Here is a 12,448-nt window from a genome sequence, read left to right on the forward strand (position 1 = left end):
GAGGAGTGGGTCCCCAGGTTCCCACACTGTGTCTGGCTTGGCTACAAATCAGGGCGTCCCGCAACCCCCTTCTTGGTTTGATACTTTGCAAGGACAGTTCACAGAACTCAGGGAAACACTTTACTTACATTTGCCAATTTATCCTAAGGGATGCAGATGAACAGCCAGATGAAGAGGTGGCCAGGGCAAGGTCCAGAGGGGTTCTGAGCGCAGGAGCTTCTGTGCCCATGGAGCTGAGGCACGTCACCTTCTGGTGTGTGTGGATGGGTTCAACCCGGAACTCTTTGAACTCCTTCAGTGGGGTTTTATGAACTCTTATTTAATCCTCACGACCAGATGGATGTCATTTTGACCCCTCCTTTAAAGCAGGGCAGGTGAGGCCCCAGAAGTTAGCAATAATTGATCCTGAATTTGGACCTGGCTGCCTGGCTTCCGAGGCAAAGCCCATGGTCCCTGCTGGCCTAGCGGAAATTGCCGCCCCATGGCCGCCTGGGCATCGGAAAGCCTGTGGCTGGTGCCATGGGAGCCCATCTTTGCCACTTTCCACGCAAGCACCCTCCTTATCACCACCCCCGAGGCCCCTCCTCACAGCGAGCCAGCGGTTTCCCAATGAAATCCCCAAAGGGACACTCGAAGAAACATGCTTTCTGGCCCTTTCCAGGTTGCACAATGATGGGATCTCTTCCTCCCAAATCCCCCTCTTGTTGAGTGCAGTCAGGTGTGATCAGAGGACTAATCCCCACTGAACTGTCAATGATGCATCAACTCATCAACTTTTTTTTTTTTTACCCTTAAAAAGCTTCCAATCCATTAATTTCCTATTTTGCCTTCTAAATATTCTTGCTTCCAACCCTTCAATCAAAGCAGGACCAGACAAGACTTTCCTTTTCCCCCTGAGGTTTTCCATTTCCCCTGTTTTCCCAGGATTATAAAGCACTTTAGATTTTTCTCTTTGTAGATTGGAAGTTACCACTCGAAACGTCTTCCTGCTTCCCATTTTGCATTTTAATGATGGACACTTCCTTAATGGAAAAAAATACATTTCTGATGGAGGAATTGAAAAATTTTTTTTCTGTGGGAGACTTGGTGGCAGGAGGACCCTGCGTGTTCCCCGAGTCAGGTGGGAGACTGCATCTCACCTGGGAGGGACAGGCTGTACAGATGGCGCTACAGCCGAGGGAAGTGCCGGGCAAGTCACACCGAGCGGAAATGGGAAGCACCCCCTAGTCCTCTCCTAGCAGCCGAGAAAATTGAAAACCCCAGGGAAGGACAGGCAAGCGCGGCGTACATGTGCGTGTGTGCGGGCACGTGTACGCCTGTGGGTGGGTGCGCGCGCATGTGTGTGTATGTACACGTGGGTGTTTGCAGCATCTGGACCCTTCGCAGGGGAGGGAAAGGCACGTAAGGGTCGCTCTCGTGTCCTGAGAACTTTGGTTGCGTTGGCTGGAAAGCTGCCTTCACCGGGGAGCCGCAGGGGAGGCTGTGACGCCCCCTGTTTTGGCCCATTTCCTCCTGTGACAGTGTTCTCCCCAGCGAGGCTTGTCCTGCTTCCCTGGCTGTCAAGGGGCCCCGTCTTAAAAGTACACTCGGTCTCAAATGTGCAAAGGACTCATTTCCTTGCATTTCTTCAGAATTTGATCTCTCTCCTGAACTCAGATTTTTTAGCTTGAATTTCATTTCCTTGTTTCCAGAGGACATAAATTACCCACTTCAGAGGGAGTGATCACTGTTCAGTGGAGTCAACTTTCCAGCCCTTGGGACCTCCCCTGAGCATGGGGAAGACCCTCCAGGCTGCAGGAAAGCCCCTGGGAGCCTTTGACAGACAACCCCCGCCACCCCACCCATCATGATCTGCTCTTCTGCTTGAACTCGCACTTCACTCTCTGGCAATTGCTAAAAGCCAATTCTCTTAAGAGCCAATTTGCCGAATGACCAATTCCCTGAATTTATGGTTTCTTTGAACTAATCCATTGTAGTTGAGCAGTTTTCAATTTGTGTTCATATCAGCATATTCAGACTGTTCTTCTGCCTCTGCCTCAGTGCCCTGGGGATGGAGGGGTGTAGAAAGGGGCCTTTTGAGAAGGCAGCGGGGGGTATGTTTTAAGCCTGTGACCTTGACTATGAAGAGTTCTGATCAACCAGCTCTTTAGTAACATGAAATAATTGTCATAAAACAAATATTTCATATTGAAGAATACATTCGGGGCTTCCCTGGTGGCGCAGTGGTTGAGAATCTGCCTGCCAATGCAGGGGACACGGGTTCGAGCCCTGGTCTGGGAAGATCCCACATGCCGCGGAGCAACTAGGCCCCTGAGCCACAATTACTGAGCCTGCGCGTCTGGAGCCTGTGCTCCGCAACAAGAGAGGCCGCGATAACGAGAGACCCGCGCACCGCGATGAAGAGTGGCACCCCGCTTGCCGCAACTGGAGAAAGCCCTCGCACAGAAACGAAGACCCAACACAACCATAAATAAATAAATAAATAAATTAAAAAAAAAAAAAAGAATACATTCAAGACTATGCTCAGTGATGTATTTTTCATAAATATGTTTTTTAGATGGATTTATTCTTCCATCTGAAGGTATAAAAGAGGTTGCCGGTCGCCTGTTCTGTATCCGTTCTCCGTTTTTTTTCCTTTAGCACAAGGTCTCCTTTTGGGGGAGCACCCTTATGCCTAGTAAACAATCACATTTCCCTGCCTCCCTGAATGTAGGGAGGACTGGAAAAATCTAAGCAAATGTATTTGGGAGGAACCTCATAACAAAAAGTCTTGCAAAGGAACTCACCTGGGAGGCATACTCTTTGCCCTTCTGCTTACCTTCTTTCTGCCTGGAATGTAGTCACAATGGCTGGATCTACTGTGGCCATATTGGGACTGTGAGGTGACCTTGATGATGAATGCTGAGAGACTAAATGTATAAGTGGACAATGGCCAGATCATATATAAAAAAAAGAATGCTGACCCACAAACTGTAGGGACCTGTAGAGGAAACCAACCCTTTATCTTACAGCCAGACTGCTGTAAGTCAGACATGTATGAATTCAGACTGCTATCTCTAGTAAATGGTTCAGGAAGCCAAATAATAACCCTTGCAACAATTGGCCCAAAATGTCCAGGACTTGATTAATAACTGACAGCTTTCCTAAATTTTGTTCCTGCTTGCAACCTGGGACCAACCAGAGAAAGCCAAATATGCACCCCTAAAGAATCACATAGGACCCCCACTTCTAGTGAGCCTGCCTACAGCTTCCCACACCAACAGCCTCCATCAGGGCACATCTGGAGCCTTCCTTTTTCTCCACTGTGAAGCTTTCCCCCACCTCTATCTGCCTGGGAGTTCTGACCCCCTTGCTACAGCCAGCTCTGAATAAATAGCCTTTGCTTTCTCATTTGAGCGGGTTTCATTTATTTCCATGATGCCACATATTAAGGATGGTGAAGAAGAAGCACAAAAGGACCTGGAGCTCTGATCAGAGGAGCAGCTGCTCTACTAGCTCAGGACTATGCTGGGGAAATAGAATGAAAGACAAAATCTCCTCCCAATCCAGAAACCATCTCCATAAAGGTAGGAGAAAAAGAAAGTGATTTTATTATTGAACAAGCATTTAGCTACAATGTGATGTGCATCCCAGATAATCTGTTACAGAGACTGCAAAGACAGGAATCTTTCTCTTGTATGTAGCTAAGTAACTATAACCCATTATATTCACATTTCTAAGATGAAACTGCTCAATTTCTTCTACCTTTATGACTGGAGGTAGGGTTTGTGTCGTGGAGTTGGGTGCCAGCTGAAGTGGGGCCATCTCTCCTCCTAGGAAACTGGGAGATGGGGTATTAACCTCCTCGGTGATTGCATTTCAAAGAGACACTCCCGGGTCCTTGAGGAGTTGTGGGGCTGGCAAGAGGCTTATTTCACATTTGACCCACAACTGCTGATCTCCAGACTTCTTAACATGACAGAAAACAAGCCTCTATCGTCTTTAAACCACTCTTATTTATAACTAGCTTGAAACGCAATATCCCACAAAAGCACAGTTTTGTACATTTTTTTCAAGTCTGGAAAATTCTCTTATCTTTGAATATTGCCTCTTCCATGCCTTCTATTCTGTCCTTCTTAGAAAATATCTATTACAGTGTCTCATTCTATCGTCCTTGTCTAAAGATTTCTTTAATATTTTTCAGCCTTTATCTGCTTGTGTTACAGGTCAAGCTTCCAGTTCATTAATTCTCTCTTCAGCTGTATCTGGTCTACTGTATAATCATTGTGTTAATTTTTTATTTCAATGAATCATAACAAATAGATCTAAAATTTTTGTTTGCTTTTTAAAAAATTATGCTTCTTTAAAAAAATATTCTGTTTCATGTGTTATGAGTGCTATTCTCTATATGTTGTCTAGAAGAAGCCATTTTAAGTATAAAGACAGATTAAAAGGATGGAAAAAGATATACTGTGCAGACACAGATGAAAAAAAAAAAACTGGCGTGTTGATATTAATATCGACAAGTCGATTTTCAGTACAAGACAAAGTCGATTTCAGTACAAGAATTGTTACTAGGGATAAAGAAGGACATTACATAAAGATGAAGGGGTCAGACTATCAGGAAAACATCACAGCCCTAACTGTGTATGTCCTAATAACAGAGCTTCAAAATACATGAAGAAAAACCTGAAAGAACTGAAATAAACTAACCACAATTACACCTGGAGGTTTCTGCGCTGCTTTCTCAGTAATCAGTGGAACAAGTAGACCGAACTTCCTGGGCCAAGAAATCAGTGTAGCACTGAGATAACCATAGCAACAACAAACCCAAACCAGCCAGGCTCCTGACCAGATGGTCCAATGCCCCACACCAAGGCCTGCAGGAGGTGAGCTACAAAGTAAAGATGTCAGTTCTCCCCAAACTGAAAAACATGTTTAATGCAATTCCTATCAAAATCTGAGCAATATTTTATAGAAAAGATTATTCTAAAATTTATATGGTAAGGTAAAAAAATCTCCTAAATATTTTTAAAGAAATATAAAATGAGAGGAATCAGTCTATCTGATTTTAAGACTTACTATATTGAGACTGTGGTATTGGTGGAGGGATAGACACAGAGATCAGTGGAACAGAGCAGAGAACCCAGAAATAGACCCACACAAATATGCCCAACTGATTTTTGACAGTAGTGCAAAAGCAATTCCATGGAGGAGGACAGCCTTGTCAACAAAGGGAGCTGGGCATCCACAGGGGAAAAAAGTGAACCTCAACCTAAGCCTCACACTTCATATAAAAGTTAACTCAAAATGGACCATGGATTAAAATGTAAAACTATAAGACTCTTAGAGAAAAAAGAGAAGAAAACCTTCAGGATTTAGGGCTAGGCAGAGAGTTCCTAGAATTGATGTCAAAAGAGAGATTGGCAGAAGGAAATGTTGATAAATTGGACTTCATCAAAATTAAAAATGTTTGCTCTGTGAAAGATGCTGTTAGGATGAAAAGACAAGTAGCAGACTGGGAGGGAATGTTTGTAAACTGCATATCTGACAGAAGACTAGTATCTAGAATATACAAAGAACTTCCAAAACTCAACACTAAAAACAATCAGACAAGCACAGGGAATGCCACTCAATACTCTGTAATGGCCTATATAGGAAAAGAATCTAAAAAAAAAAAAAAAAAGAGTGGATATATGTATCAATATTTGTATAACTGATTCACTTTGCTGTACACCTGAAACTAACACAACATTGTAAATCAACTAGACTCCAATAAAAAATAAAACAATGAAACAACAACAATCCCCAAACAGATTTGAAAGTGAGCCAAAGACATGGGCACACATTTTACCAATGAGCATCTATAGAGCACATCTTTTCAGACGTTCAACACCTTAGCCATCATGGACATGCAAATTAGAGCTACAATGGGCTCTCACTAAAGTAAAATAAAACAGTGACAATACCAAATACTAAAGAAAGAGTGGGGAAACTGGATCACTTGGACATTGCTAGTGGGAAAGTATAGGTATAGCCATTCTGGAAAACGGTTTGACTGTTTCTCATAAAAGCAAGCAAACCCTGGCATGTGACCTAATAAATAACACTCCTGGGCGTTCATCCCAGAGAGGTGAAACATCATACTCATGCAAAACCTGTTGAATGTATGTAGCAGCTTTATTCGTAATAGCCAAAAAGTGGAATCAGCCCAGATGCCCTACAAGAGGTGAACAGGTAAACAAACTGTGATCCACCCAACCGTGGAGCATTACTCAGCCAGAAAAAGGAACAAATTCCTGACGCGCACGCGGACCTGGATGACCCTCTGGAGAACGGTGCTGAATTAAATAAGCCGACCCCAAAGGTCACATACTGTGTGATTCCATTTATAGAACATTCCTGAAATGGCACACTTTTAGAGATGGGGGACAGACTAGTGATTGTCAGGGGTTAAGGAGGGGGTGGGGTGGAAGGAAAGAGGGGGAGGCTATGAAAGGGCAGCAGAGGGCTCCTTGTGGGAATGGAACATTCTATGTCCGGACTGCATTAGTCAACAGCTCGGTGGTGATTCGGTACAGAGTTCTGTAAGGTGTTACCATGGTGGGGGGGAATCTGGGTAAGTCCACATGGGATCCCTCTGTGTTCTTTCTTACAACGGCAGGCGAACCTACAATTATCTCAAAATAAAAAGTTTAATTTAAAAAAATGATCATTTTGGGAATTCCCTGGTGGTCCAGAGATTAGGACTCGGTGCTTTCACTGCCGAGGGCCCGGGTTCAGTCTCTGGTTGGGGAACTAAGGTTCCACAAGCTGTGTGGCATGGCCAAAAATAAAAGATCACTTTTCTTGGTTATAACGTCAAAGAGAAGGTAATTTCACGGAGCCCACGTGGTTCCTGAGCATCCCAGTGCTGGGAGAAGTCTCTCTGTGAGGCAGACCTCTTCTGGATCCCTTTGGCCTCTCCAGACACCTGCTGACCCAGTCGGGCCCTCAGCAAATCAGGCCGGATCAGCCTGAAGCCAGACAAGTCTCCCCGCAGAGAAAACAGTTCACTTGTTGGCTTCGAATGATGCCTCCCGAGATGTGGGAATGAGGGGGGCAGGCTGTGGGCTTGGAGGGTGTCCCAGGGTGGGTGCAGGCCCTGAGCTGGAAAGTGTCCTGGGGGTTTGGATGCAGCCTGTGGATTGGTTGGTCACTGAGTGGCCCACACCCTGCCCCGCCCCGGCTGTGATGACGAGGGTCTCCTTGTGGGGAATTTAAAGGAACCACAGAAGATCCTGCTGGAGGGGCTGGGAGGGGCCCACGCTGTGGAGGCCCCGAGAGCTACGGTGCTGTGTGCACATCCTCACCTGGACCCAGGAAGGATCAGACCCAGGTGCCTCGCCTTGAGTTGGGAGCTCCCTTCAGCTCCCCAGGAGGCAGTGCTTGTTGGACGTGACCAACTGCACCGGCAGCACGGAGTATTGCCCACCCGCCTTGTGGGCACGGCAGGTGATAAACGGTGACTCACAGGCCAGGCTGCGGTCAGCGAGGACGACACGGCTAATAAATGAAGAATCGCAGACCTCGTGGGTTAACGTTCTCTCGCCCCTCTCCCCGGGGGCTGCTTGACCTCGCGGCCCCTCACTCATCAGCAGGCGGGTAACGGCTGTACAAGGGTGGCGGCCTGAGTGCCTGCAGTGGCCAAGCTGCTTTTGCAGCTTCATAACAGGAGAAAAACACCCTTTAAAGCAGGAGAAAAAATACCCTTCATAACAGGAGAAAAACACCCTTTATAAACCGGAGAAAAATACCCTTTTTGGTCTTTCTGCAATCCCATGTGCCTTCTTTATGCCCCTTCATTTCTGAACAAAAGCAGACGTATTTTTCCTAAAGACAAACACTTGGAGAATCTATTTAGCTGAAGTGGTGGAGCGGCTCGTCACAGAGGATGGAGAAAATACCACCAAGCTTTTTCCCAGGGGCTTTTGTGAGATCCTGTCAGAAATGAGTGGTCTGACCTGTGGGGAGACCCGTGCATTTCCCTTCTCGTTCACTCTTCCAAGCTTCCTTGAAGTCAATTTGAATGCAATGCTAGTAACCCTTTCAGCTGAAAACTTGAGCCGTAGACCCAATGATTCCACTAGGTTAGCGGCATAAACCACATTCCAAGTACCTGCCTTTTAACTGTTCTTCCTTCACTCACTCACTCATATGTTCACCAAGCATCCTTGAGCACCTTGCTCGCCTAGGCTGGGTACCATCAAGAAGGCAGAGAACTTGCCTCCCTTGCATTGCTGGGCGCCCATCCTCACCCCCCACAGTGCGCTCAGGTGTTTTCTTCAGATACCAGTGAGGGCAGCTCACTTGTCAGAGATTAGCTTAGCTTATTCATGTGGTGAATGAGAGAGAATGAGAACGAGATTTTTAAAAAAGTTCCCTAATGCTTATGGGATTTTTTTTTTGCAATTCTAATGAATGTGCTGACGTGACCTGACCTACAGGTCCCTGGTGGAATGCGGGGTCTGACACATTTGCTCGTATCAGGCAGGTGCCCTGGAGGCTCACAAGGTTGTGGGTAAGGTTAGATTTCCAATGCGCCCAACAGAATGAAAACATAAGGCAGTTAGTTAATAAACAAACTCAACCACCATGCTTATTTCCACAAACTCCACACTTACCTCACTCGGTTTAAGTTGCATGATTGATTCTGGGTAATTAAACACCTAATTATGCACCAGCAATTCCCAATTGAATTTAGTCCTGAACACCCACTCCCTAATCACCGTCTCATTCAGGGAGCCCTGAGGGAGTCCCCATGTCTGCAGTCCCAGTGGGGAGCATTAGGACTCCAGAGCCCCCGGGGTCTCCATGGCGGGGCTACCGATGACCCAAGAGTATGGCTGCTTTTACCTTTATGGGGGTAGGGTTTCTCTGACAGTAAATATAAAGAAAACCATTATCACCTGCTTAGAGGCTTAGAGATGTGTTTGTCAGACCAACTAGGGCACTGTGTACAGGGGCTGTGGTCCAATATTCCCAACTTCTCATCTGCCACCCGTCCAACCTCTGAGCCTCGGTTATTGGTGTCGCTTTTTTGGCCAAGCTACCTCGTCAAAATATAATATTGTTCATGGCTATCTGCTGATGAAAAAGTGATACCCATTCACTATAGGAATTGAGGAAAATGTGCTGGAAAAACATCACTTGTAATTTCACCCAGGAATAACCTGTGAAATACCTGTTAACATTTTTCTTCAACAAAATCAGGATCGTAAAGAACAAACCATTTGTATCCGCCTTGCCCAATCTAACATTATTTCAGGAACACTTTCCAATAAAGTTAAATGCCCCGGAAACACACGGTTGTGGCGGCTGCAGCGTGTCAAATGCTATGAATGTTTCCTGGTTTACGTGAAGTTCCTCCCACTCGTAAGACGCTGTTATCCGCCTGCCTTACAGTTGCCTGAAAACACCAAATCTTTGAACTTCTCAGAAAATGGAATGACCCTGCCCTCCAGCCATCTGAAAGGCCAAATATGACAGTTTCTGTGAGCACTTAGGGGCTCAGAATAAAATCTTGCACTCATTTTTAAGAATCCCTTAATTACATGCTTCTGCTGCAAGGATAATGTCTAAAATTCTTTACACTTTAATTAGATGCCTCCGATGGCTAGGTACGGTAAATAACCATGTATAAAATCTGGTAAGGCGAAATAATACCAGATGTAGGAAAGTCTTCTTTTGCCTGCTCGCAAGGCTTGGCCAGCTGGGTGTGATTCTTACCTGATTCCCGTGGTTGAGACAAGCAGACCCATCAGTACTGGGGGTGCGGGTGCTGATAACAGAGCCCACAGTGGGCCTGCGGCAGTCGCTCCAAGGACCTCGGGGAAGCTTTCAAGAGCTTTATAGGTTGAAGCCCTTCAATGGGCGTTCTAGGATCACAGCACCAGGACGTGAAGATAACTTCTCAGCTGCTCTTCGTAGGGTTGGCCTTGTGCCTTCACATCTGAAATCAAGTAACTCTTGGGCGGGTTAGAAAAACTAATGGGGTGGGGGGCTTGGAGGTCAGGGAGGAAACGGGCATTGAGAGGAGACTGGAGAACGATGCCAGCTGTGTTTTACACCACGGTCATACCCACTCTAGTAGACGGCAAATGGCCATATATTCTTTGCAGCTCTGTCTGTCATGATGCAGGACCTATTTTCCACCCCTTAAATCTAGGCTTGGCCAAGGGACTTGCTGTGGCCGATGGGACACAGTGACTGTGGTACTAGATCAGACTTGAAAAGTGCCTGGGCCCCGGGGGCTTATGCTTTCTTGCTGCTGGGACCGTTTATTCACCACAATAAAATGTGAATAAACCACATTTTATTAACCTGCCACATGGTGACAGACACACGCGTGGCTGCAACTCCAGCTGACACCAGACACTGCCAGATGTGTGGGCGAGGCCATGCAGACCAACCAGCTCCAGCTGAACTAGGCCAGACCAACCATCCTGCCCAGTCAGCCCATGAAGCCCTGAGAAATAATACACGTTGTTGTTTCAAGTCACTGAGTTTTAGGGTGTTTGTTACACAGCAAGAGCTGACTGACACACTCCCCATTCGTACCCAGATGGTTGAAGGCGACATTTCAGGTTTGAGTTTGGCCAAGCAGAGGGTCATCATTTGTTTTCCTGGATTCTTACATCCAGACCATCCTTTTCCTTCTGTCCCATTTCTACCAGTTCTCCCTTTTGAGTCACTCTGTGCTCAGTGCCCAGTCCTCTCAAAGAGACCCTGCTGGCCCATTTCTGCCTCTGCATCTGACCTGAGCCTGCTATTCTCCTTTCCTCCAGGTACCTGCCTTTTGCTTTCTTCAGAACCTGGCTCCTTTGAGGAAGCCTGACCAAGAGAAGACTCCCCCAAACAACAGAGCTACCTCCCTGCCTAGGGGATGTACATCACTGATGGCCTCCTGCAATGATGCCTTAGCTCACAGAGAGATGCAGGCAGGCTCCTGAGGGTACCTGATGTTGATGGAGAGCTGGGTGCCAGACACTGTGCTGAACACTCGGCACACGCTAGCGAGTTAATCCTCACAACGAGCCAGAGAGGTGGAAATTGACAGATGGGGAAGCTAAGACTGCGAGGGTGTAGGGGGTGGAATTGTGTTCCACTCCCCAAAGATTGTAACCACTTGCGCCTGTGAGTGTGACCTTATTTGGAAATGGGCTGTTTGCAGATGTCATAAGTCATGGTGAGGTCACTGGATTGGGCTGGGCTGTCGTCCAGTGGCTGGTGTGCTCATAAGAAGAAGGAAATTTGGGCACAGAGACGAGGGGAGAAGGTCATGTGATGTCCTCAAGAGCCAGGGACCACCAGGGATGGCTAGCAGCTGCCAGAGCTGGGAGGAGGTGAGGAAGGATTCTCCCCTAGAGTCTACAGAGGGAGCTCGACCCTGACAGCACCTTGATTTTGGACTTCTGGCCTCCTGAACAGTGAGAGAATAAATTTCTCTTGTTTTAAGCCACCAAGCTTGGGGTACTTTGTCACAGCAGCCCCAGGACACGAGTACAGGAGGTGGGCAGTCCACACCATCAGTGAGAAGAGGATTCCAGAAGGGCTGAAACCCAATCCTGCCAGATTCTTTGCAGAACAGGCAGCCTCTAGACAATGCCCTGTCTTGATGGCAGAAGCTGGACCAGCTCAGGAGGGAAGGAACTGCCCGGCCTGGATGTCAGAGGAGAGGCTGCTGCTGGAGGAGCCGGCTTGGGCTTCTGGAAGTCTCCCAGAGTTTCCATTCAGGATGGATGGGCTTGTCCGAGGGGAGAGGGTGATACATAAACAGATGAACATTTCTGCCAAGTTCCTTCCCAACCAGTACACTGTGGTCGGCACGGTGCGTATACCAGACTGGCAGCCATCCTCGGCCCATGCAGTCAGCAGGCATCTCCATGGAGGTGGGAGCTGCGTGCCACGCTGCCCGCTGCAGCCCTGGGGTCGATTAGCATCTGTGGGACACACATGGGCTATGTAAGGGCAGGTGCCTCTGGACATCACAGCAGCAGTGAGAACAGGCAGATCGGTCAGCGGCCGCAGTCACCGAATATCTCCTGTTGCATTCTAATCGGCACGTCCAACACATTCTGAATTTCTTGTAGAGTTAATTTTAAGGAAAACGGCAGAAATTAGTCCAGAGTTCTCATGGCCGCGAGTCATCGTGGGATGCTGCAGGTTCAATATGCGTCTCGCTGCCCCGTGAGGGACCGTGTCCGCCTCTGCCGCCTCTCCTCACGCCTGTCCCTTTGTTCCTTAATGAAGCCCAAATATTCTTATTTTAACCCCGTTCACTGCCAAGTCTGAAAACCGTGCCAAGGATGGATGCTTGCTGTCTTTTGAGCGTCCTTCCTCTCAGCTGGGAGTGAGGTGCACATACACACACGCAGACACACACAGATGCACACACACACACTCAGACACACACACACACACACACACA

The sequence above is a fragment of the Balaenoptera borealis genome (genome assembly GCF_965194805.1).
Source record: "Balaenoptera borealis genome assembly, chromosome: 5".
Taxonomy (NCBI): Eukaryota; Metazoa; Chordata; class Mammalia; order Artiodactyla; family Balaenopteridae; genus Balaenoptera; species Balaenoptera borealis.